The 26,606-nt window shown below is 48.1% G+C and overlaps 1 protein-coding gene across 4 annotated transcripts in view; it reads left to right on the forward strand.

Moving 5' to 3' along the window:
- The window catches only part of SPSB1 (splA/ryanodine receptor domain and SOCS box containing 1), a 96,790-nt gene that overhangs the window by 55,968 nt on the left and 14,216 nt on the right, over nucleotides 1–26,606 (forward strand). Inside the window, exon 1 of one of the 4 annotated variants that reach the window (XM_075060367.1) lies at nucleotides 93–390. The exons of the other annotated variants lie outside the window; for them this stretch is intronic. The gene's annotated coding sequence lies outside the window, so the exon portion shown is untranslated. Of the gene's footprint in view, nucleotides 1–92; nucleotides 391–26,606 lie in introns of those variants that run through there. 4 annotated transcript variants of the gene reach the window in all.

Here is a 26,606-nt window from a genome sequence, read left to right on the forward strand (position 1 = left end):
GGAGGGGCGGTGTACGTGAAGTTATGTAGGCAAAGGTTGGGGTTTTGTTTTGTTTGCTAATTGCCCTGTGGACAGTGTGTACTAGCAGCCTTTCTTCGTTGCTGGAGACTGTCTTGGCAGATAGCTAAAGAAATCTATACCATCAGTCAATGTATTACAAGGCTAATTAAACTCTGGTCTTAATTTCCCAACCAACCATGCATACATTCCAGTGCAGGAAATCAGCAAGGAAGCCTCATCTGCACTTCAGATTTACAGGGGAAAAACAAGCTCAAACATCCAGCGTGAGCGAACTCCAGTTCCTACAATCATCTTCTCTTCCTGACAGCTTCATTGGACCTCACTTCTGACTACTCTAGACTGGCTGGAACAACTTTCCTTTAACTCTAGGCAAGTGTCAAAAATATGGCTGGTTTTAGGTCTTTAATCTTCCTGGCAGGTATTCTTCCCACTGTGACCCTTCTTCCCCCCCCCGCCCCCAAAAGCCTGTAAGGAAAAGAAGGCTATAAGAATTTGCTTATGTGCTTAGCATGCAATTTGTCTTCTAACCAGCTGATGTAAGACTATGCATGAGGTTATGCAAAGGGCTGTCTATCATAAGTTGTCTGTCTGCTGTGGTGGTATAATCGAGTTAGTCCGAGGAAGTTAGAGACACATGGGGGTGAGGTACTATCTTTTATTGGTCCACATTCTGTTCGTGTAAGACAAGCTCACACAGAGCTCTTCAGGCATCTCTCGCTTGCCAACAGAAGTTGGTGGATGAGAGAGTCTTTTTTTACTGGACTATATTGTCACACTGATATCCTGGCACTGACATGGCAACAAATAATGCAGTCAAGCTACGCAAGTCACGTTTGCTGCCCTAGGGTGGTGCTTCTGTTATGTAAACTGGTATAGGAAATGCACCACGTGGGGAAGCCTAAGTTGTTAGAACTCCCTTAAGTAATTTAACAAGCTGGGCACAGCTTCATGCTGACTTGAAGGGGCTTGGAGAGGCAAATACTTGTTATGATGTCTTACAGTCTATATCTAGAGCTTGTGCTGTTGAGCTCAGTGGGAGCTGCATCAGGCCCATAGTCTTTCTCCTCTTTAGGTATCCCTATGCTACAAGTGCTATGGGCACGGTGCTGCTGTAGCATAGACTCAACAGCCACAGGGAGGGGTTGTCTGTTGCTGTAGTAAATCCACGCCCTTGAGAGCCAGTAGGTGGGTCAATAGAAGAATTCTTCCGTTGAGCTAGCAGAGTCTGTACAGCTGGGCTGAGGTTGGCTTAGGCTTTGTCTACACTACAGGGGACATTAGGTCTAAGTTACTCAATTTGAGTTATATGTGGACTCCGTGGTAAGCGGATCTAAGCTACTACGTGACGTTGATGGGAGAGGATCACCGGTGGATTTAGCTGGGTCTTCACTAGACTAGCTAAATGGACCACCGATGCGTTGATTCCCCAGTAAGTGTAGACAAGTCCTGAGTGACATCTCTCTGGGGGGATAATCTTTTTCATGACCCTGAGTGACATAACTAGGTGGATCTAAGTTTTAGGTGTAGTCCAGGCCTCAGAGATTCGCTCTCAGTGAGGTAGGGCTGTCTGAAGAGCAGATCCCTCTGGGCTATGTTGAAGGAGTAAAGACTCGGGGCTGCTCTACGTTAGAAAATTAGATGGATGCAGCTACATCACTCAGGTGAATGAAAAATCTGACTCTGCACGATGTAGTTAAGCTGACTTCAGTCCCCATGTAGACAGTGCTAGGTTGACAGAATAATTCTTCCATCAACCTGGCTACTGCCTCCCCGGAGGACTGGATTTACTACAGAGACGGAAGACCCCTCCTGTCGCTGTAGTGACTGTCTATGTTGAAGCGCTACAGTGGTGTGGTTGCCGCACTAGCTGTTTCTAGTGTAGACCTACCGTAAGGGAAGCACAGTTGAATCAATAGCTTCAGGTTTTTTGTACATTCAAATTTGAGCTCTGCTTGTGTCCTCTGATGCAAGCTGCTTTGCATAAAACTTCAGCTGAGAAAGCTAAAAAAACACCTAAACAAATGGACAAATCTAGCTGTCTTGTCGGTGACCTGTGTGATATCTTAAGCCCTTTGCAATGCTAGGTGATGTAAGAATCCAAATGAATCACTCCTGTAGCCCAACCCTCCTAAAGCACTTAACGAACATGATTACGATCTCATAAGCTTCTCCGGGTAGGGTGAAAGGAGTCATGTATTATCTAATGAGCCTGGATGGGAGTGCAGAGCTGAAATCTTCACTGAGGAGTGTGCACGGCCTGCCATATTCCCATTTAAAAATAATTGGACTGAAGCATTCTGGTAAACACAGGGTTCAACCACCTCTTTAACTAACGAAGGATCAATGAGCTCTAGAGAGGTATCGGCCCAGCATGCTTAGCTGAGGGAGTTTCTGTGTATGTTCCTGTACGCTGGTAATCTGAGCTGCCTTTTGAGTAGTCTTGAGTTCTCTCAGGAATGTCCTCTTACTCAATAGTTAGTTTGTAGCCCATGAGATGCTGTGGAGTAACTTGTCACTTCTTTGTGTTCTGGCAGTGGTATTTGCGCTGGTGTCCTATGAGATGACAGACAGTCATCTCAATGTTGACAGAGCTGCTTAGCACTTGTCTGTGCCACGTCTGGATGAATCCTGTTTGGTTCCCACGTATGTAATTTTTCAAATGCTTTGTAGACTTTGACAGACTCTGGTAATGAGAGGAGCACGTATGTACCTTTTTAATAGATGCTGCAGGTGGATTGAGAGTAGGCTGGCCACGTAGTTGAACATAAGAACAGTCATACTGGTCCAGCTAGCCCAGTATCCCATTTTCTGACAGTGACCAGTGCTGGATGCTTCAGAGGTATTGAACAGAACAGGGCAACCGAGTGATCCATCCGCTGTTATCCAGTCCCAGCTTCAGCGAGAGGGATAGCTCAGGGGTTTGAGCGTTGGCCTGCTAAACCCAAAGCGGCTGTGAGTTCAATCCTTGAGGGGGCCATTTAGGGATCACGGGCAAATATCTGTCTGGGGCTTGGTCCTGCTTGGAGCAGGGGTTGGACTAGATGACCTCCCGAGGTCCCTTCCAACCCTGATATTCTGTGACATCCAGAGCATGCAGTTGTATCCCTGATCATCTTGGCTAACAGCTGTTCTTGGCTATCCTCTATGAATTTACTTTTTTTTAAATCTCATTATGCTTTCAGCCTTCAGCATCCCCTGGCAACGAGTTCCACAGGTTGACAGTGTGTTTGTTTTTAAACCTGCTGCCTATTAGCTTAATTGAGTGACCCCCTGGTTCTTGTGTTATGTGAAGGAGTAAATAACACTTCAGTCATGATTTTATAGACCTCTATCACATCACCCGTCCCTCCTCCCAGTAGTCTTTTAACTTCTTCTCCTTGTTTCTGACTGCCGGATACTGTGAACATACCAATGTAGTGGTGCAGGCTTGTCCATTTGGAGGCTGGACTGAGACCACTAAACACATTTCACAAGAGCCTGAAGTGTGTAAAATCCTGGATTCTTAAGGCACCTTGGCTTTTTCAGTCAGCCCCGAGCAGGGGGCCCCTGGTAGCACAAATCCACATTTCATGAGCTCTGTTGTGCTGGATTAACTTTTATATACTAGGGGCACTGTGTGTCCAAGGGGGTACCAGCAGCTGGGATGCTCAGAGTAAGGGATGGTAGCCCCTCCCTGGAGTGGGGGAGGAGCTGCTATGTTACTGTGCATCTGTAGCCGGGCAATCCTTGTCTATTCATACTGCAGTGTTGGGCTTGACCACGATGAGACCTCAGCAGTGTCTGAATACTGTATTATATAACGTCCCAGCAAACCTATGATGATCCTAACTTCACTCTCCTCTAAGAACAGTCCGTTCTAGGCAGAGGAAAGATGCCAGTGCTTTTCCTTTCCTTATTGGCAGGATTGCAAACCTTCCATGCCAGAAGAATTCTGGAGGCGCCCTGCCATCATATGAAACTCGATTTCCTTTTTGCTGAGGGAAATCCCTAGGAAACTGCTTTTTTTGGGGTGGGCTGGGAAAATCCCTGCAGATTCCAGCAGGCAGAGGAGCTATAGGCACCAGAGGGGACAGCAAGTTTGGATCTGTCTCAACCTCTTACCTTGCCTGGCTATTGATGCCATTGGGGAAGAATAATTGCCTCTTCCGGCTGTGTTGCTGGATTTGGAAAAGGTTTTTCCACAGCTCTTGTTATGTTTCTTTCCCAGCTCAAACTTGAAAAGAAAACATGAGGCTGCAGCCAGCTTTCTGTCATGGACACCTTTTATCTTGTGTTCATCTCTTCCAAGCAGATGCTGCTTTTGTTTTGTTTTGGTTGCAAAGCTAAATTTAACAGGACTTTCATGTGGGGGGGGGAGAAGGGAGTTTTTCAAAGCTCCCCATCCAGACCACTTTGGTGGTAATGCCTTTTTTACAGCAAGGTGAGCCCTGCGTCGTTCAGCCCCCTCCCTAAAAACCAACGTGACCCTACAAAGCAACTGGGACCACATTTGGGCCAACATTTCGGCTCTCACAGTCTGTTTTGCTTGGCTGTTTCACTGGCTGCTCTGCAGCATGTGGCCTCTTTGAAGGGCAGGTGGAGCTTGAGCCAGGAGGCTGGAAAATAAGGGGTTGAAGGGGAAGAGTTGGTTTGAGGAACATCACATGTTGTATCGACTGTTTCTGCAACTTGTTCACCTCCCAGTTGATTATAGACTGTAGTGTGAAAATGATGCTACTGGTATGATGCCATTGGTGTGGTTCAGCTTGGAGCTGTTCCCTAGCACAACTGCGGTAAGAAGCCAGGCAGATGAACCTCAATCTTGAGAAGACCTTTAACTGTGGCCGTGAAGTGATCTGTAGCTGCAAGCCAGGTAAGAGTATATTTTATCTGGTGGACCTGTTAAGTTTCCTTGCTTGGGCTGAACATGGGGCTAGGTGTAAGGTAACACCTCGCGTCTAGTCCTGGCTCTGTTGCTCACTCCCTCTGCAGCTGTGGGCAAGTTACTTGTCTAACTTGTCCTTCCTTACATAATAGGGCTGGCCCTGTCTTTACAGAGTGGAGATTTATAAAGCATGAAGCTGAAGTGCCATGTGCATGGGTAGGCTTGTTGTTACCCTGAGGCGCCCTAACACTTGAACATGTTTTTCCTTTTATTGGTGAGATAATGCTCTGAGTCCCAGGACAGAGCTGGGGATGCTGTCCAGCATGCTTACTACTGGGAATTTTTGCTAGGTTCCATCCTCTGCTTCCCTGACCCCATGCCATGGCTTGCTAGTGGATCAAAAGCTAGTGTTTAATGTGTCACTGGGTGGCTCTTCACTCTTTCCCTACCCCTTCCTCAACCCAACCTTGCTGATCACTGAGCCTTACCAATATACCAGTATTGGTTATAAGTTAAGGACACAGACCAGAAGTGAGGACTGTTTTCCTCAGCTTGGGGTCCTGGTTCATGAACAGAAACAGGTATCAGACTTTTTAAAGGTGATTTGTAAAAGGCTTTTGCTTTTAAAATGGAGTTTGTGCCTTTTTTTCTTTTTTTTTTTTTTTTCTCTTTTTTTCCAAAAGCTACCTAAGGGTTGATCTCCCAGTTCCTACAAGTGGGTCTCTAAAACTCCTAGCTGGTCTAGAAGATTTCACTGTTTTGCATAAGTCTTAGCGTTTTTTAAAAACAACCCCTACGCCCATGTTTTTGTAAGATTAGTAACATCAGGAATATTGAGAGTGGTCTCCCCAGGCTTTGAAAGATCTCCTGGGGGTGTGAGCTCTCACACTTCAATTGCATCTGCAAGGGTGGTGACTCCTTAATAAGCACTTGGCAAAGGGGGGGTTGTGTTAAGTACTGGCGTGAACAGAAGCTGTTTTAAAAATCGCTCCCTTGGTTACTCAACTCTGTTCTGTCTTGTGGGGTTTGTTGTCCGTCTTCAGGGCAGGAAGGGGCCGAATGTTTAGTGTAAGCAAACATTTCACATCCTTTTGGGCCCTTGTGAATCAGAGAAGGAAGACACAAGGCTAATTCTCCCTCTTTCTCCTCCCCCTGGGCCACTTTTTGTCAGTACCTTCTTACAGAGGGATAAGTGATCCTGACAAACACCCTAGAGGAGATCCTTAAAAGCTAGGAGTTGGTGTGTCTGACTTTGGCATATGGTGAAACTCCACTCGGAATACGAGTATATGTACTCTTCTCCTTAGACCTTTGCTCTCCGCAATTTGCATCTGGCCTATTTAGTGCAATTTTGCCCAAGCAATCTAAGTAGCTCATGTGTCTGGACAAGTGAAATTCACTGTTTGTAATTCAGTGGGCTGTAAGGGTTGTCTACATTGCAATTAACACATAGCTGGCCCATGCAGGCTGACTTGGGCTATAGGGCTGTTTTAATGGAAGTGGAGTTTGTTTTGGGCTTAGGGATTCTGTAAAGTGGAGTGCGGCAGCCTGTATTTTTAAGGGGAAGCTGCTGTGTTTAGCTTGTGGAGCAATTGATAGTTGTCCTATGATTTATTTGTAGGCAGTTTGCTTTGACCACACAAGGTGCATGTTTTCACTGTTGTCCCCTTCCCCCCCACCCCCCAAAAAGGGGGGGTTTGTCAACCCAAATAAAGAACATGCAGGTTAAAATAGTGAAGATGAGGCTGCTTGAGTTCAACACCAGACTCCCTATAGACTTGCTAGCAGCTAGAGTTAAAAAGTGAAAAGCAAACATCTCTTGTCTTCAGTGCTGCCTGCCCCGGGGTAGGGAACATCTGTTTTATGCAGTGAAGACATACCCTCTCTGCTGGACAGCTAAAAGCTTTGGAAGCAAGAGATTTGTGGGGCTGGAGGGAGGAGGAGTGGCAGCTATACAGTGTATCATCAGCAGTATGCCAGATGTTGACCTCTTGCATGCCTAGGCTGTGTTCTGGGATACTGGTTGCTTGTTTCCCAGAAGGAAGCAGCTGAAAAGACCTTTCCTGGGTTCCCCCTCCCACGTACCCAAAAACAGTGGGCAGACAACTTGTTTGAGGGTGGTGATGTTGGAACTTGAAATTTCAACTATCCAGACCATTTGACCGAGGGACTTTCCTTGGTTTTTGTCTGGCTTTGTGGTACTTCAGACACTGGCTGCAAATAAATAAAATTCCTTGTTGATTCATAATGATTGCCTCCAGTACTAGTCTTGCTAATTCCTATTAGTAGTGCTGATTGCCTTACTGTCGGACAGTGGGGTCCTTTCTCTTCTCTCCTTCCAGGACTAGCCTGTTGTGAGATTGAGTCTCCTAGACATTTGCACAATGCCTCCCTTCATCTCTTTCCCACACCTGAGTCCTCGTGTCCTGGAATCAGGAGGTTGTTTCTGCCTGGCTGAATGCTGGGGGCTTTAACTGATCTCAGTGCATGCAGCACTGTGTGGCTTGGGGCAGGGCGTGGGGGAGAGAACAGTACAGAGCCTTTCACTTACTTTTGCTGACAAAGATTTTTTCCCACTTCGGGGAAGACTCCAGCAGAAAGAGTAAGGAAAGATATAGAAGCATCTTTGTGTGGAAGCGGCTTGAGAACTTAATGGTGTAGCGATGTTAGTGGACTAGTCCCTCTCCAAGCAAAATGAGGTTCCAGTGTTTATTGGGTCACAGTTAGATGGGTGCAAAGTCTAATTTCATTCCTCCAAGGACACTTGGCCCTATTACAAAACCCCAGTACAGCTTGACATATCTTCCCGTCTAGGACTGTAGTGGCAGCTGCATTGGTTGTGAGAAGCTTAGCTTTTAAGTTCTTGATGTGGTCTTTTGTTTTAAACTCAGTGCGGCTTCATTGACATGTCGTATAAAAGGAGTTGGGATCACAGATGAACAACAGACTAATATGATTGGGCAGAAGGTTCTTCTGACTCTTCCAGTAACCTTGTCCCTGGAGCTGAATAGCCTTATTCCTCCCAGGGGTGGCTCTAGACATTTTGCCACCCCAAGCCCGGAGGGTCCGCCAAAGCCAAGGGACCAGCGGACCCTCCGCAGGTGTGCCTGCAGGAGGCACCCTGCCTGCCACCCCAGCGGCGACCGGCAGAGTGCCCCCCGGGGCTTGCCGCCCCAGGCACACGCTTGGAGCGCTGGTGCCTGGAGCCACCCCTGATTCCTCCAGAAATGCACTCTGCAGGCTTGTGTATCACGTGACTCGGTCTGGTCTTACTCAGTAAATCAACATTGCTAATAAGTGAGAAACATTTCTTTGTAATGAGAGGAAGCAGTTCTAGGCTTGATACTCATGCTGTTACATTATGTCCCTGGGGGCTGAAATTAGCGTGGGGCTCCCAGTCTAGCTGTCTCTTTTAGAATCTATCCAAATAAAGATCTTTAACTAGGCCCATCCTGGAGATCACAGAGGGTTTGTCTGTACAGCAGTTAAATGCCTGCAACTGGCCTGGGCTGGTTGGATCTAGATCCCATACAGTGTCAGCAGGTATTCCCTGCCTCATTGGTGGGGAGAGCAGGGGAGAAGAAGAGATACAGGAATCTCAAGGTGCTTGGGTAATGCACTACATAGATTAGATCCTAGCTCTCCTGTTTGGATTCACTATTACTAGCTTATTGTGATAGCAGCAAGAAGACTCCAGAAAAGGGTTAGGCTCTCAATCTCTGTGACCTGTGCTGGCACAGCGAGAAAGAAACCCAGTATGGAAGGGCTAGCCCATTGCTGCAGAGAGGGGATTTTGGCCGTACTTGGAATGGAATTGCTGCCTACCCCCCCACGCAGTCTCGCTGACCGAGTTGGCGGCTTTCCACTGGAAGGCTACCACCTATCCCCAACAGAGGGGAGAGACTAGCGTGTTAAGTCAGATGCACAGGGAAAGAGCAGAGCCCAAGTAACCTCCATCTTTAAACTGCTGTTGGAGCAGCTTGGAGACACCTTCATGGGATTCTGTTTTGTATAGGGGTCAGGTGCTGCCCATCTGGTCTTCTGGGTGGACTGCAAGTTGAATTTAAGAAGGGGATTGTATTGTGCATCACCTTATCCCCTTCCTATCAAACACGCTCTCAATCTTGTGCTGTGTCATGCTTCAATGTCCTTTAGAAGGCCACGCAGAAGTATCTGCTAGGCAGAGCTCCCGGAAGGTGTTCAGTGCATCCTAGTGATGCTCTGTCCTAACATGACATTCTTGGTGTCTGACTTGACAGCTCGTTTTCTCAATTCATGCAGCTGCTCATCACAGAGCTAATAAAGCATTCTGCTTTTTGAAATTCTGCAGGTAATTGAGCAATCATTAACTGTTCACACAGAGTGGTTCTCTTCTAGTTCCTGAAACCTAATGCTATTTGTGTGTGCAGGAACTCTTTTATTTCAATCTAGAACCCCCTGTCCTGACTGGGTGATAAATGCATTGGCTTGCTGTGGCTGGGTTCAGCCAAGTGATTGTTCTACCTTCAAACTTGCACTTGAATAACAAAAGGTGTTGATTATTTGTTGTTCAGCTGTAAATCTGCGTGAGCATTTATTTACAATATACGTAGCTCAACTGACTTTGTGTGAGGCTTGCAACAAGCCAATTTTAGCTATATCCTCTTGAGCCCGTTTTCAGAACAAGAGTACAGAACCACTAGTTTAAACAAAGGTGTTCTTAAAACCAGTACACCTTTTGTGTTCACACCTGATCAAATCCAGAGCAGCCCCTGTACTGTGTAAACCTACAGTGGCAGTTGGCTGCCAAGGATGGAGAGACTTGGCATAGATCTCACTCCATAAAGCTGAGCATTCATTTACTGAATGCAAGTAGTAAGGTGTAAACACCAGAGACTGGTGAAGCCAGAAAAGTTCAGTGTTGGCCTCTTAAGGGAATTTAAGGTTGGAAAGGAAGGAGAAGAGAAACTGTAACTCGCATCTGAAGTGTGGCTTTTGGGAGTGCGGGCTGGGAAGGAGAAAACAGATCAGCTGTAGCGAGTGTGCTGTGTCACCAGCCTCAAGAGGCAAGCAGAAGGGAGTTGATTAGTCTTCCAACCACAGGCCCTTCTGTATCTATCTAGAGACACCTCTTGCTCTTATGAGGAGGGATCTAGTCCTTGTTCAGAAGAGATACTGCTCAGGGTTGGGGTGGGAGGAACTTGGATCCAGGTTCTTCATCTCATTTAATAATACCTAGCTTTTATCCAATGCTTTGATCCATAGATCACAAAGGAGGTCATATCACTATACCCATTTTGTAGATGGGGCATGGGGGTTTACAGGGAGGAAATTGCCACAGTCACACCCACACACCCTGCGCAATGCAGTGGCAGAGCTGGGACTCACACCCAGTCTCCTGATCCCACTCCAGCGCCTTACTGACTAGGCAACACCGCATCCTAACACCACTAGCTTACGGTGCTGCTTCTGCCTTCCAGTCCTGCAGAGTAATGTCCTCTATTCAGCTTCAGAAAATGCATCATTGATGCAAGATTGCACAAACATGTACAGACCTAGTCTGGCTCTCTTCAGACCTGTAGAGGCGTGGGTAGGAATTCAGTGTTTGTGGTCCAGTGGCTCATTGGCCCTGTCGGCGCAGACTGCCAATAAATGGAAACACACCCCCTTTATGCTCCTCAAAACTTCCTTTGAGCTCCTCACTGCAGGAGAGCTGGTCAGAATGTTTGTTGGGGGTGGGTGGAGTGTGGAGGGGCACCTGCTGTAGATCAAGTGGAATTGGTTGGCAAATGTTTTCAGAGAGTGCTGCCTTCCTAAACAGCTGAGTGTCATTGCCAATGCTATGTCTACACTTGAGCATTACAGCTGTGCTGCTGCAGCATATCCATGTGTAGACACTCACTAGAGCCACGGGAGGGGTTCTCCCATCAGCAAAGGGAATCCACCTGTCCGAGAGGCAGCAGCTAAGTTGATGGAAGAAGTCTTTAAGGAATAAGGTTGGCTTAACTACATTGCTCAGGGGTGTGGATTTTTCACACACTGAGGGACGTAGGTGGGCTGACCTTACTTTAGTGTAGACCTGGCCCAAGCATCCTTGCCATAACTTCCCCTTGGGCAGAGACTTTACCGACGTAGAAACATTTACTGTAGCTCTATGTCAGACTCAACAAAGCCTTAGGAGGGCACAGGCTGAGTAATATAATGCTTCATTGTTGGGGATTTCTGCTCTTTGGTTAATAGTGTTTGTGACCTGGCTAACACAGCTTAAATGAAAAGAGGAAGGAGGAGGTTGCAGTTTGGCAGCCTTAGTATTGATAAAACAACTGGAAAATGGTAAGGGATTTTCCATCCAGACGAGATGGTCTGCCTGTGTGTGGAGCTCCTATTGGAACAGACTTGCAGCTCATCTACCTTGAACCTGCTCAGCTGCTCCAAGCACCAAACCATTTCTCAGCCAACTCAAGAAGAGACGAAGGGCTGTAATGGTGACACTGCCAGCTGTGCACTAGCAAGCAGAGGTGCATGTTCACCGCTCCAGTCATGCTGATGCTTGCACAAGCCGGTGGAAGGCTCTTTGGTCTGCAGCCAAAGCAGAGCACCCAAGGAGGGGAAAATGGAAACGCTCTGTCGGGAATGTTAGTTGAGTGCTAAAGATGTGGCTTCCCTGAATGCAATACTAGCTGGGGTGGGAGGATGAAGCAGCCTAATGGAGAGTAAGGTGGGATTGTCTTGAATGCCTGGGAGGAAAGTGAGGTGATGGAGAATGAGTGTGACTCTTTTCAGCATTTATAGAAGGACACTGCACCAGCTAAAATACAAAATTGAAGGTAAAACATGTAGGCCGAGCAAACTGCCTCTATCCTTCTGTTTTCCAAGACTGAACTTGGATACATCTGTCACGGCAAAAGTTTTGAGGAGCTTGTTGTATTTGCCTGGTCACAAAAATATTCCGCTGTCTATCCAGTCACTTGATTCTCCTGCAGGTCCCCGCCCTATAGGCGGAGGTTTAGATTTGGATGCAGCCCCATAGTCCTGTCTCTGACATCCCTTCGTGGTGTAGACATGCCCTCAAGTCTGACCTCTAACTTTTGCTGATGGAAGTTACATCAGCATAAAGCTGTCGGTTTAGTATACTGCTTGTGCATGCTTGGAGCCTTGCCTTGGGGTGCACTTGCTCACTGGGGTGCTTGTTTCGATGCACAGTGCAGTGCACCATAAGTAGTGATCCCAATATGCAACTTGCCATCATCTAGCCCATTGACTTGGGAAGTTTTGACACTGCCTGGTGGGTCAGAAATTTGTCATGAAGGGATGACTGGGACTGATGAAGTCAAGTTCCCATGATGCAGCTTTCTCCACCTATGATTTTTCGTGTCTATTTTGACTAACCCATGAACCTTATATGGGACTATTTTTTACTATCTCTGACAAAAGTGTGGCGCCTGAACAGCTCTGCCCTATTGTCCAGAGCATTACAAACACAGGACACGCAATCCTCTGGTGTTCACAGAGATGCAAGAAGAGCCACGTGGAAAGTGACCATTTTCTGGAGGTCAGATTGCTGTGGGACAGAACGAGAATCCATTCAAGATGGTCAGTGGCATTCACGGGGCAGCTGCAAGAGGGGTGCTATTCCTGGGCCCAAAAAATGAGCACTGCCTGGTGGGATCACATCATAATGCAGGTTTGGGATGCCGAGTAGTGGCTGCAGGACTTTCAGATGCACAATGCCGTGTTCCTGGATCTGTGTGCCGAGCTCGTCCCAGCCCTCCAACACAAGGACACCAGAATGAGAACTGGACTGACAGTGGAGAAGCGAGTGGTGGTAATGCCAGATTGCTGCTAGTCAAAGGAAGATTTTGTAGTTGGAAAATCCACAGAGAGGGGCCACTGTCTCGCAAGTGTGTGGGGTCATTACTCATCTCCTGCTAACAGGACTGTGACTCTCAGCAATGTGCAGGACATAATGGATGGATTTTCAGCAATGGGGTTCCCAAACTGCTGTGGAGAGAGAGATTGCAAGCACATCCCTATTTTGGCATCAGAACACCTTGCCATCGAGTACATGAACAGGGAGGGATTTTGTTTATAGTGATGCAAGTGCTGGTGGCTCACTGGGGATGCATCATTGACATTAGCGATAGCTGGTGAGAGAGAGTGCATGACGCTCACGTCTTTAAGAGCACTAGACTGCTCAAAAGCTACAAGAAGGGACTTCCTTTCCCAACCAGTAGATGGCCATTGGCAATGCTGAAATGTCAGTAGGATCCTGGGGGACCCAGCCTACTGTTTACTCCTTGGCTCAGGAAAGCAGACCCTGGCCACCTCAATAGCACCAAGGAAATAGTCAACTACTGGCTCAGCAGGTGCAGAAGAACTGAATCCCCTTTGGGGAGATGGAAGGGGCACAAGATTGGATCTCAATGAGAAAAATATCGCAGTGGTTCTAGCAGCATGCTGTGTCCTTCATAACATCTGTGAACCAAAGGAGGGGAAATTTGCTGCTGGGGTGGAGGGCAAAGGTGGAGCGGCTGTCAGCTGAGTTTGAACGGCCAGGTACGAGGGCAGGCAAGAGCTCAGCATGGACCTATACAGCTCAGAGGGGCTTTGGAAGAGCCCTAGATCAGTGAGCTATAGTAATGCATTGTCGTGGCGCTGCTGTATCTGGCCTTCTGTCTGGGGGGCCTTTTAAGAATTTTGTGGTGAATGGTTCACGTGTATGATTACACTGTAACTGATCCTATGAGTGGAAATCCATCAACCTCCTCAAAAAACTCAGATACACAGACCTCATCTTCCTCTCCAAGTGCAAACAAATGGACTTCAAAAACAGACTTCAAAGAGAAACTGCAGAGCTACGATTCATTTGCGAATTTAACATCATTAATTTGGGTGTGAATATGGACTGGGAGTGGCCGGCTCACTACAAAAGCAATTTTCCCTCTCTTAGAATTGACACCTCCTCATCAATTATTGGGAGTGAACCACATCCACCCTGACTGAACTGGCCCTGTCAACACTGGTTCTCCACTTCTAAGGTAACGCCCTTCTCTTCATCCATGATAATGCCTGCATCTGTAATTTTCACGCCATGCATCTGAAGAAGTGGGTTCTTAGCCACAAAAGCTTATGTCCAAATAAATCTTTTAGTCTTTAAGGTGCCACCAGACTCCTCGTTTTTTGTGGGTACAGACTAACATGGCTACGCCTCTGATACTTGATCCTATGAGTTATGTCCGGTTACAATCACAAGTCCCTCCAGCTGTTCTGCAGCAAATGTTGGGAAATAATAAAGATGAACTAATTACCAAATAATAGTTATTGAGTAACAAAACCACTTAAATTCTGTGCAAGTTACAAGCAAATGCATTAAAATCTTAACAAATTCATGGAACAGAGCTTAAAGAACATTGACTCTGCCTGTTAGAGCCACAGTAGATGGATGTGTAGCTAAAATAGTAGTGAAAGTAAGCCAGTACAGGGTACCGGCAAGCAGGGGGCAGCTTCCCCAGGCTGGTGATTTAAAGGGTCTGGGGCTCCCGGCAGCAGCCGGAGCCCTGGGCCCTTTAAATCACTGCCAGAGCCCCACTGCTGGTTCCCCAGGGTAGTGGTGGAGGCCAGGAGCCCCAGGGCTCCAGTGGTGATTTAAAGGACCTGGGGCTTCCAGCTGCCACTACCACAGCAGAGTACTGGGCCCTGCTGCCAGAGCCCCAGGGTAGCAGCGGTGGCTGGAGCCTAGGGCCCTTCAAATCGCAGCCTGAATCCTGGGGCTCCCGGCCACCACCACAGCTACTGCTACCATGGGGCTCTGATGATGATTTAAAGGGCCCAGGGCTCCCAGCCGCGGCTATCATAGCCGGAGCCCCAGACCCTTTAAATCTCTATATTATTTTATTTTAAAGGGCCTGGGGATTTTAAAGGCCCCACCTCTTCTGATTGAGGCCCTGCCCCCCTGCTCAGGACTCTGGGCCTGCATACTGGTAAGTCCTTTAAGCTACTTTCACCCCTGCTCACAGGTGAGGGTATGTGAAGTTGTGGTTGTCCTTAATGCCCCCGATGTGCAGTGATAGGGCAGGGGAGGGGTAGGAAGGTGCTGTACTGGAGTGCTCCATGGGCTGCAAAAGAGAGGTAAGCCTGGGACTGAACCTGTAGCTCCCCAAGAGTCTGCAGCATCTGTTTGCTGCTAAAGAAGCCCTATTTATGTCCTGGTGCCTTTCCCTCTTCAACTTCTGGACCTTTCTCCTGTCCACTCTTTCCTTCTCCATACAGTCTGCAATATTCATCGTCCAGGCTCTCTGTTACTGGTCTGATGCCGCACTGGTTTGCAGGACCTCGCGGAACATGTTGTCCTCTTCCTTCTCCTCATCTGGCTCAGGCGTTCTGCAGATGTGGAATTAAAACCCTCAAGGCCACAACAGCAACAGCAGCTACAGATAAAACACACACAAGCACCATTGTCTGTATAGGCACAACTGAAAGTGAAAGTTTAAGATTCAGAGCTCCCTTCCCTACAGTTTTCAAGGAGGTGTGTTTCTACTTCTGAGTGCTTGTGCATGGTCAGCTCTCGGCTCCAGCCATGGTGAGTGTGGCTGCGGGGGGGGGGGAAGGGCATTGGAGGGAATTGCTCAGTTGCATGAAACATACTCTAGCGAACGGCACAGAATATGGCTCGTCCCTCCTTTGGTGGTGGTGGTCCCGTTGAATCTTCACTCCTGAAGTAACATGAGCACAGCTGCAGCTGGCATCCCAAAGCTGGCTGTGCCGTTGCGCTAACACCTTAACTTCGGCAGACACATTGCAGTAAATCCTCATCTGGCGTGGAAGTGTCCTCACTGCAAGGAAGAAATAGGATGCCAGCCTAGGAGCTCTGGGAAAGGATTGTCAGAGTATCTCCGTCAAAGTTTCACGGAGAGATTCAATGATTCCAGGGCATCCCTGGTACATGAACTGCTTTGCGCTCTGCATAGCCTCTCTCCAAAAAGGCCAAGGGATCCCATATCTCCTGTCTCTTTTCCAAGTCTGGAGCTTGTGTGTCAGGGTCACTGAGCAGTGCAGACAAACAACAGGAAGAGTGGTTAGGTTGAGCTCACCAAAACTGGACATCAGGAAAAGCATTTCAAAAATTTCCGTGGGTCTGTAAAGGGTCTGGGGGGCTTCGATTTCAGTGACACCTGGGCGTCGGAGTTCACAATTGTGAGCAGAAGTGGCTAGTCGTCTGACATTGTTCAACAGCTGCTGACAGGACTATTAGCATTGACATAGTACGGCAGTGTCTGCAATTGGTATTCATGTTGACTAGGGCTCAAAGTTGTTGGGGTGGAGGTGGGTGTTACTGATGCATTTGCCCTTCTCCAGATCCTAGCCACAGTGTTTCTCAACTGGGGTGCCACTTGTGTAGGGAAAGCCCTGGCGGGCCGGGCCATGTTGTTTACGCTGCTGCGTCCACGCGTCCGGGCCGATTCTAGCCACGGTTGCTGCTCTGGGCCAATGGGAAGCTGCTGGAATGGCTTCCTTACACAACAGCGACCCCAGTTTCAGGAAACAGCGCACTAGCTAGTGGTGCTTCCTCGCCATCGATGGAGCTCTAGGCTAAGATTTAGGAATTGACTGGTAATTCTAGATGTGTTCAGCTGCAACTTCTGTGACTAGGGAGTTTATGGTTTTCTAGGTCCTGTCTGCAAGACCCACACATCTGTATCGTCAGCTGCGTGAAACGTTTTAAACGGAAACTAAATTTGTCCCTGGCTTTGGATGCGAAGGACTTCTGCCAAATGCAACAAACTCTTAAGGGGAGCAGCTGATCCCCAAGCTTAACTGGATGCTCCAAAGAATGTGAAGGCGTTGGGTCATAGGGAATTTGTCTCTGCTCCCAAGCTCGCCCATACACACAGGAGGCCTTGGCAGCTTCTAGCTCAGCACAGAACATCTTTTCAGGTGTCCTGTCTGTATGGCGTTGGTTCAGTATAGATGAGCAGACTCGCTCCTTTCCAGCCTTTGATTCTTCCTCTCAGCCTTGCAGTGGCTGACTAGTACAGATAGGCCTCTGATCCCAGTGACAGTCCTGTGTTAGGCTGCCTTGTTCAATCCCTGACAACATTGCTGTGTTCCTGAAACAAATGGTAACACAGGCAAAATGAGACATTAACCATGAAAGGGCTCTTGGCTTTGTTCTGCACGCCTGTCTTTCAGATCTGCACTGGCTCCTGGAACTGCTTATTAGGAGAGTGTCATCTAGTGGCTACAGCAGGCAATAGAGGAGAGACCTGGGTTCTAGTCTTGGTCATGCTAATGACTCACCAGAACCGTGTCACTGTGCTGTTTGGGCATGATGGTAGCTGGGGTGCTAGTGTGGAATGCATCTTTGCTTGGCCTTCTGTAAGGGAAGGAGAAAATAAATTTCCTAAAATGCTGAGGCACAAGGGGAGACCCACCTGTGCTTTCTAGTTATCCAGTCATCATACAAGATCCTGGTAACTGGAAAAGTCTTGTGTGTCTTGGTTACTAGTTCAGATCCGGCCGGGGTTTGTAGTGTCTAGGAGTAGCCATCCAGCTGCTGTTCAGAGGTCTGTATGAAAATGACTGAGTGACTTCTGCCTAGTTCTAGTCACGAAGGGTACAGCCCCACTGCAGTAAGACCCGCAGGATGGCCGCGGCTGGCTAGGGTCAGCAGATGTGTCTTGCAGGGCTAAAAATATTGCAGTGTGGATATTCAGGCTCCAGCTGGAGCCCAGGCTCTGAAATTCTGCTGGGGAGGTGGGTCTCCGGGTTTGGGCTGGCGTTTGAGCTCTAACATCTACACTGCAAACTTTAGCCCAGCGAGCATGAATCAGTGGAACTGGGCTCTGTGTCATGGATTTTTATTGTTGCGGTTTAGACGTACCCAAGGCGTCCACACTGGTTGGCAGGCCAAGGACTGAACAGAACGAAGACTAAACTCCCCTGGTATTGCTGGCTAGTCCTGCCGCGGTAGGATAAGCTTGCACGCTGGGATGTGGGAGCCTTCAGTTTCACTGCTGGTTGTGCTGTAATTGTCCCTGCTATCAACCCAGCCCCTTCGTTCTACCTAAGAAGAATCAGTGAAACCGTTGCTCCTGTCCCAATCTCCTGGGCTTTCAAGCAGTCATCCGTCTGCCCCACTGTCACTTGGAGAAGGATGGGATAGACTTTGTTGTTGTACAACTTTAAGGTGGATTCCTTCCACCAGTGCAGCTGCCGCTACAATTAAACCACAGTGACTCAGTGCTAACGGGCTTCGAGAGGGAAGGAGAGTGCTGTTACGAAAACGAGGGTCCTGATGGCTTGTTTCGTTGGCCCATAGTACTGTCTCAGCAGAAAAGAGCTTCAGATAGGGGAACAGAAACTCTGGATAGTGATGGGAACTCGTTTTCCTTCTCTTCCCCACTGTCTCAGACTGATGTGATTGTCCAGCTAATGACACAGAACTAAAGAAGGTCACTTAGGCAGATAAACACACAGGCTGTATGGACTGCTGCATGGGCTATGAATAAGTAAAGCAGGAATAAATTAGACTCTGGAGCCCTGGCTGTGTAAGAGGAGCTTGGTTTGGCTAAGGATTAGGTGTGTTTCTTTAATGCAAATAGCTCCAAAGGTAAACATCTATTTATTTAAAAATTTATAGTGGCTTAATAGCAGAGGAAATACCTTCTTAAAATGCGGCTTATCCAGATATTACAGCTCCTAGGTTCAGAGAAACCTGATGTGGGAAGTGGTTAATCAGCTAGACGAGTCTTACTCAGGGGGGAATTGGTGGGGGGGTGGGTCTAGAGGACACCAGCTGTTTGGAAGCTCCCAAGCCAGGCACAGAACAGTTAAACACATTGGAACTCGGTCTAATCTGAGAGCCTCTGTCAGCTTGCTGCCTAGTAACTATGGCAAAGGTTACTGGTGTTAATTTTAGGGGGAGCATCCCTGCCCTCCTTATCTATTTTTCCATTGCTACAGGGCTGCCCGATTCCTTATTCCACCCACACTCTCCTGCTGTTTGTCTCCTGCCAATTTAACCTATGGGTCTTGCAAAAGAGCAGCCCCGAAAGCTCTCTCAGATGCTGTACTTTCCAGCTGGCTGTGTTCCTGGAGGGCAGTGACAAGAAAACAGTGACAAACTGCCAGAGGTGAGGGTCAGTTGTAGGGAACCTACCCACCTGCTGCTAAGTGCTCCTTTATTCACAGGCACATGAAGTTTTCCAAGTCAGAACAGCTGCTCTGAGCTAGACTAGCAATTTCAGTAAATCCAGTAACATGTCAACTCTTCCTTGATGGCTTGAGTGCACCACCCCAGAAGTGGAAACTTGGCATGGCCCCAAAGGATCAGTCTTTCACCCACTTAGCTCACCAACTGGGTGTGTCTCAGACCTGTCAGCTGTAGTCAAAAAAACATGATGCAATTGATATCAATCTAGTGGTCTCAGTGAGTTCTTAGTTTGGTCAGGCCTAGACTATGACTGTCTGCTGTGAGGTGGGGCAGCTGTGCAAAGGATGTTGTTATTATTATGTTTTATTATTTATTTATTATTGTGGGGTTGTAGGAGCACCTCATGGATCAGGAGCCTATGGGGCAAGGTGCAGTGCAAATACAAAACAGGAACCCCTACCTCAAAGAGCGTCCAGTCTAAGGATACAGGAACCATAATGCAGCATCCGTAGAGACAGAAGCCTGCCTGAGCACCTTACTTTTTAAAAAGCCTCTCTTTAAAGCCAGACTTGTGTCCTGCGTGCCGAGCATGTGCCCAGAAGCGGAAGTGTGGAGGTTAGCTTGTAAACGCAGGGAGAGGCTCCCAAGACACGGCTCTGTTAATAACTTGAATGACAGAATGGCTGGTGCCTCTCAGTACAATCTCCCAACTGCCCAAACCAGTCTTTCCAGCACTGCTAAGCTGTGGCTTTGGGATCTTTGCTAGCTGTGACGCAAGCCCAGCCTGGCACAACCCTTACTGAGCAGGGTGGTGTCCTCGTGTGCGAGCTTTTCAAGTCCTGGCAGTGCTAGAAAAGTTGACTTCCAGAATAGGGCAGGTATGTGGGGATAGGAGGAGAGATTACTAAGAAGAGGTGAAGTCCTCCCCTTCCCCACTGGTTTTGCGCCTGCACCATACTGACGGGCAAGTGATTCTTGAATCCTGACCCTGTATGGGCACTGGAAATATTGTATGGGTATAAGACACCATAACCATGAGGTTCTGAAACACCAGGGGCCCAGAGCACAGGACTTTCTTCTGAAGGGCCCAGGTTTTACTCCATCGACTTCCATCCCCAGGTTGTGGACTTGGGCACGAGGGGCTGCTGATCCAACCTGTGAGCCTCTCTCCATGTGGCTCTGCCAATGAACCTCAGTCCTAGTGGATGCTGCACCCTCGGTGCTCCTGCTGAGGAGACGAGCAGCTGCATCAGCTCTGTGGTGTTACAAATGTCCACAAAGAGCTTGGCTTAGAAAACCATCCATCTACGAGGCGCAGAACCAGGAGCTTCTGACCCCTAGTCCTGCCTTTTGACAACTGTGGCAAATGATGCCAGCTCAGGCACTCTGACGGCTTGTTGTCCTGTCTGGGGCAGATGCTTGATCTAGCCAATCTACTTTCTGAAACAGTCAGTTGTGTCTCCTTTACACCTAAAAACGTGGATCAGTTGCCATGCCACCAAATGTTGCAATCAACACTGTGTGGCGCTGGCCAAATCACTTAAATCTGTGACTGTTTCCTCATCGGTGAATTACTTACACTGCAGCATGGGAGGGCTGATGACTAACATTTGCAAAGGGCTTTGGAGAGGAATAACTCTCTGTATAATTGCCTAATTACTGCAAGGACACATTGTTCTCTCTCTCTCTCTATCTCCTGACTTCCCTCTCTGATGTGTAACTGCTGGGATGCTCCAGACACATGTCTTTTTGCCGCCTCAGACTTGCCTTGGAGCAAGGGGGAAAAATACTAGGCAGGAAAATCCAGGCGTAATGCAATGTACAGGTGCCGTCTCAATGGTGCCGTATCTGCCAGAGCACAACTTTGTGCTATTTCCTCCAAAAGAATCTATCTAGAGTTCAGAGCTATGGCTCTTATTCTAACTCACCACATATGATGATCATCATCATCAGTGATGTCCCTGATATAGCCTGTCTGCAACCCTTGCATAAAAACAAGGTATGTCTGCAATCCATCCGTACACATTGCTAGCTTCAGAAAGAGCTGTGGACAGATGGCTGGATTAACTCTCGCTGGCAGTCGGCGTCAAGACATGTGACAGTCTGGCTTGTGGCACCATAGGTGGGTTAGACACCATGAAGTATACCTGCAAACAGAGCTCATTAGACCAGCTCTCTGACTTGTAAGGCTACCTGGCAATTCTTGTGACACACGGACACAGCTGATCAAAACAGCATTTCGCCTGTGGGCTGCAGCCAAATGCTTTGGATCCGCAGGATGTTGAAGAGAAGCAGAGGGGAGAGTTGTGCGGAAGGTCAGGGCTGCAGCTGCAAATTAGGGACATGGGAAGGGGCTTTTGCTAAATTTCTGAGCAATCTGGCACAGATGCAGTGTGGTAGTAGTTTGTGATCTTAAACTGCCAGGGCAGTATCCTGGGGAGATGGTCTCTAATAGTTCATGTCTCGGCCAACTTGGATCCTGCCGCTACTTAAAGTGCAAACCTACTCAGTGACCTAGCTCTGGTGAACTCGCTGAAATATCCCATGCCCTTATTTCCCTTCTTATCTCTATTAAAGGTGTCTCTTAGGATATAGAGCTGCTAAATTTGCTCCCCAGAAGTCATTCTGCAGAGGTGATTATCCCTGGGCCTCGGTGTTCGAGGGGAATGGGCTGGGGGTTCCGCTGGGGTTTCTCTTCCTGGCTGTGCAGATGGCACTGCTGGGAGACACTTAACCCTTTGGTAGATTGGAGGAGAGGGAGAACCTGGCACAAAGGTTATCATGGTGGCACCTGGAGACGCCCCCAACCTACCATAATGGGATTCTTACTGTGCTTGGAATTGGACACAGTGAGATGGTCTTTGCCCCAAAGAGCTCATGGGCCAAATAGATGAGACAGATGATGGGAGGAGAAACGGACACACAGAGGAGAAGTGACTTGGCCAAGGTCTCGCGGCAGATCGGAGCCCAGGATAGAAAACCCACCTCTTTCTATCCATTAAGCCACGCTTCCTCTGGTGGTCTCTGGAGGGATGTGTCTGTACAGCACTTAGAACAAAGCCTGCCGCACCCTTGAAGTCTCCTCAGATGTGATCACTTTATTTAAAACAAAAAAAACTTTTGATATGGGGAAGGAACAGTGGTTAGGCTCAGCACCGGAGACAAGAGTGTAAGAGGCAGGGGTGTGTGAACCATCCTTATTTAAAGAGAGAGAGAGAATCCAGTTACAGGTGGAGCTACAGTGTGTCTCTTTTCTGATCTGGCTGCAGGTAGCCAGTGCTGATTTGCCGGAGAACCATTAACATGGAATCCTATCTTCCGGCACTGGCCCATTTCATGCTGGTCCATCAAAGGAGGAAAGAGAACTAATGTGCTCCCACCTGGCACCCCGTTTGAGAAGCAACTGCCGTAAAGGTGCTGTGAAATGTACATACTCACATAGAAAGAAGCAGGATCCCGTGTCACTGCCAAGAGGACCCTGGCAGCATTTGAAAGGATATAAACCCATCCACATGTCAGCAGTATCTATAGCACTAACCTTGATGCTTAAGCCCCAAGTGGATATTGTCCTAAATGGGACAGAGGGAGGGGGAAAACTATCCCTTGTGATCTTGAAAGCAGTGACACTGCATCAGCTGTCTGTAGCTGAACTTCAGGGCTTGAACAAAGTGGTTTTTATAAATGCAAGTTTTTATAATCTCCTACACTCAGGGCAGAAACCACCCACTGACTGATGCGGGTGGGGGATAGTTAAGAAAAAAACTTCCTCATAAGTAGGGTATTGCAAGGATTAGAGCACCTTCCTCTGAAAAGCCTGATGTTGACCACCACTGCCAAATATTGTACAGTTGGAAACTTTTCTATCCCTCTAGTGTAGATTTTCTTGCTGTGGGGAGGGAATGGCTGGAATCTACCTTCACTTAAGCAGGCTATTTTTAAGAACCTTGAGGAAATGCTGTGTCTGTACATGCTGTTTGATTTGCAGCTGGCACTGGCAAGGATTATGAGTCTTCTTGAGAGCTGCAGATAATCTAGTGACCTTTTTGGCACATCCGCTAAACTTTGTGATGCGAGATTCCCCTTAAATCCTTTAAGATATGACCAGGCCTTTCTGAGACCACTAGCAAATGCTGATATGCACATTGCATCCAGAAGTTTGGTTTTAACTGCCACTTGCAGCTGGCCCCTATAATCCAGGGGACCACCTCTGGCAGGAGCAGGAAACCACCTTCTTCTAGACGTGTCTTCCTGAGTACAAACCTTCAACAAAGCAAATGTCTTTGTGTCTCAGCTATTGGCTGCTGTGCAGAACTCCCCTGATGACCACAGTGCTTCAGAATCTGTTGACTAGAGGTTTAAGATTAGATTAGATTAGATTTTTTTTTCCCCTAGAAGCTATTCCCTAGGAATTATTTTGAGGAAGTTCTCTGGCCTGTGTTGTACAGGAGGTCAGACTAGATCAGTGGTCTCTTCTGGCCTTGGAATCTGAGTTATTCATCCCCTCCCTGGTTGTAGAGGTGCTTCAAGACGTTCTTGTTGCTAGCTGCAGAGCTTCATGACTGTATTGGGTCGGAGGAGAGTGGAAACTTAACCAAGAGACTGGATTCCTATACCTGACTCCTCCATTACATGGTTTTATGAAGACGTTGGTGGGATCAAGGGTGGGCCTAGCTAATTCCAGGCACTGGCTCATTCAAGTTCGCAGTCCTGCTATGGTTGTTTTTGAAAATCGAACAGTTTGAGGATGAACCACAGTGTGTGAGATGCCAACAGTGTATTTCACATGCTACCCAAAATGCACCGCTTTTGCAAAGCTGCTGCTTGGAGAACCCTTCTTAGGCCATCTCCTGAGCAGGGGTTTTCAGAAAACTCCATCTTGTAAAACAGCTGGTTTTTAAACTGCTCCGGGTCCTAGCAGTGCCATAAAATGGATCTTTCTCCTTTTTCTGAAAAGATACCCCTCCTTCTCTCTGTAGTGAAGACCTCTCTCTTAGAGGAATGAGGGCAGGTCCATCTCTCACTCAACATCTAGAAGAACTGGAATCTAGCTGCAGAAGTCTGTAGGCATAGGGCCCACAACTCTGCAGAAGAATCTGGTGCTTGGCTTAGGAATGTGGGTTGCCAGTACTGCTGTTAGGCTGTAAAGAGGCTTGTTCATCCCCTGCAGATCTGTAGAATACAGCTGCTTGTTAGGACCTCTGTTCTGGAAGAGGATTTCCTTGCTCCATCTATCTGCCAGGACATGTGCCATCCCTCTTTATTGCTTTCCTCCTGCTCTCACATGCGAAGGCAGTTTCACTTTCTGCAGAGGGACCGTATCAGCCCTTCCAGCAATTGAACCTTCCTAGTCAAGCTGCTTCTGCCAGTGGTGGGGTTGGGGGAAGTTGCCCCCTTTGAGCGACTTCTTTTTGTGGTCTGTGAAGCAAGACTGAAGAGGGGCGGCAACTAGTGCCTAAAACTGGTGCCAGGCAGTGATGATTGTGCCTACCCATTTCTGCTGGGGCTGACTTGCAACACTTCAAAACTAGCGTAAACCATGTTACTAATCCAGTGGTCTCTGTGCGCTACTTAGCAGCTGGCAAGGCAGCCTGTTCTGGGGCTGGATAGCGTTTGCTGCACACCGACTAGCTTCCAGGGCAGCAGGCGATGGCTCCTTCTGGCAGGTAGGTGAGCTTGCTGTTTCAAAGTGTTGATTAATTGTTAGTGGCAGGAGCTGGGACTTCGGAGATGTTTCTGAGTGCAGGGGGTCTCCATGCACTGGGGGAGTAGCAGGACTGTGTCTCCTGACATGGCCCTCTGATCCCCTTTGTGGACTGAGAATAGAAACACAGTGCTGGTAACTTTCTGCTGAGATCAAAGCTTAACTGTTGTGCAGATTTCAGTTGCACTAGTTTCACAGGGGAACTTGAGCCGTGTGCTTTCCCGTCTGGTTAAAACATTGCTACAGTCGGCTGTGCTTTCAGTCCAATGTAAGAGGCTTTGTGCTCCTGGATGGTGCTGACTGCTGGGAGAAGGAAGGATTATTGTCACTTTGGATTGAAGTAGCACTTTGGCACGTCTACATGCCAATCAAACACCTGTGTGTTTGCAGTGTAGATCCACCTCTAAAGGCCCTGGTTGAGATCAGGGTTCCATTGTGCTAGGTGCTGCACAGACACCATGAGGCCTTGGCCGAAACAAAGGAGTGATGGAGGGGGTGTCAATTGTCCAAGGAACAGATTGGGGGCAAAACTGGGACTAGAACCAGGACTCCACACGCCAGTCCAGTTCCCTGCCCACTGGCCACGATGAGTTCCTGGTCTGTAACAAGTAGGAAGAGGGACAGTGTTGACTTAGTCCCTAAAACAAACCAAAAGGACTTGCAAAATGCGATTCCTTTTTTTAAAAGACATAAGCCAGGGTTCAAGAATGGTAGAATGATGACAAGGCTCATGCCAGGCAGTTAAATCATTCTCCTTTTCAAAAGCTTGGTGAAGGGGCTGTGCACAGCATCTCCTCTCCCCAGCGCCTCTGAATGGTGTCTCCAGATCTTAAGCTCTTTGGGGTGGGGCCAGGACTTTCTCCTCATGCTCTGAGTGCTTTGTAGATGCCTGACCTCTCCCCCATAAAAACTCTGTGTAAATACTATGGGAAGAGAGCGAGCCAGAGTAAACTCTCCCTCAAACCAACAGCCATAGAGCAAACCCTACACAGGAAGCCAGGGGATGGAGAAAAGCGTGTTGGGGACTCTGTGCCTGGTGACCTGAGAGGTGGTGTCCATTGCTTTGCAGCTCAGCGTGGCCAGAGCAGCTGTGCGTGGCTTTGAATTACAGTTGTCCAAAACCTGTCATAGCTGGCTAGAGATGCCTTCAGCTTTTCCCTTTCTGCAGTGCTTGGTTCGTTTTCAGTTCCAGTCTCTCTTGTCTGAGCTGACAACAGCACAGCTCTGCTCCATGCAATGAGTGCATTGGAGCGGTCCAAACTGGAGGCGCTTTCCTGTCTTAACATCCCCTCCTGCTGCTTCCATGTTTGGCACCATTGCTTGTCGCAGTGCAAGTAGAGAGGTTCTGCTTTTTTTCCTTAATGCATCTTTTAATATTTGCTTTAACCCTCTTGAGTGCAGAGAGCTCCGGGCAGGACTTACCACAAACTTGATAACCACAGTTCAAGGTGAGATTGGTGTAATGGCACCAGCAGCATCTCTGTACCCCTTTGTAAAGCTCCCAGCACCAAGTCCCTGCTTTGTGCAGAGCCCACCTGTGCTGATGTCCTGCAGACTTGCACTGCCTCCCACTTAGCTTCTGGATGGGGTTTGTCATAGGATTCGACCTTTTAAATCCCCATGTGGTTTGGAATGTGACTACCTGAAACGACCTGTGTGTGTGACAGCACTGTAGTTTGAGCAGTCATCTGGTTTTAGACAGAGCAAGGAGAGCTGGTGGGAGGACCTCTTGGGTGAGAACCCCTCTTCCTGAGAACTTCTCCTCCTGGTTGTTCAGACGGTCCAGATTTAATTTTTTTGGCACACGGCAAAGCTCAAGACAGGAGAGCACAGTGGGTTGAAAGATGGAGTGGGTGGGGCATGTCTATGAATCTGTGGGGTTCCTCATA

Source organism: Chelonoidis abingdonii, chromosome 23 (genome assembly GCF_003597395.2).
Source record: "Chelonoidis abingdonii isolate Lonesome George chromosome 23, CheloAbing_2.0, whole genome shotgun sequence".
Lineage (NCBI taxonomy): Eukaryota > Metazoa > Chordata > Testudines > Testudinidae > Chelonoidis > Chelonoidis abingdonii.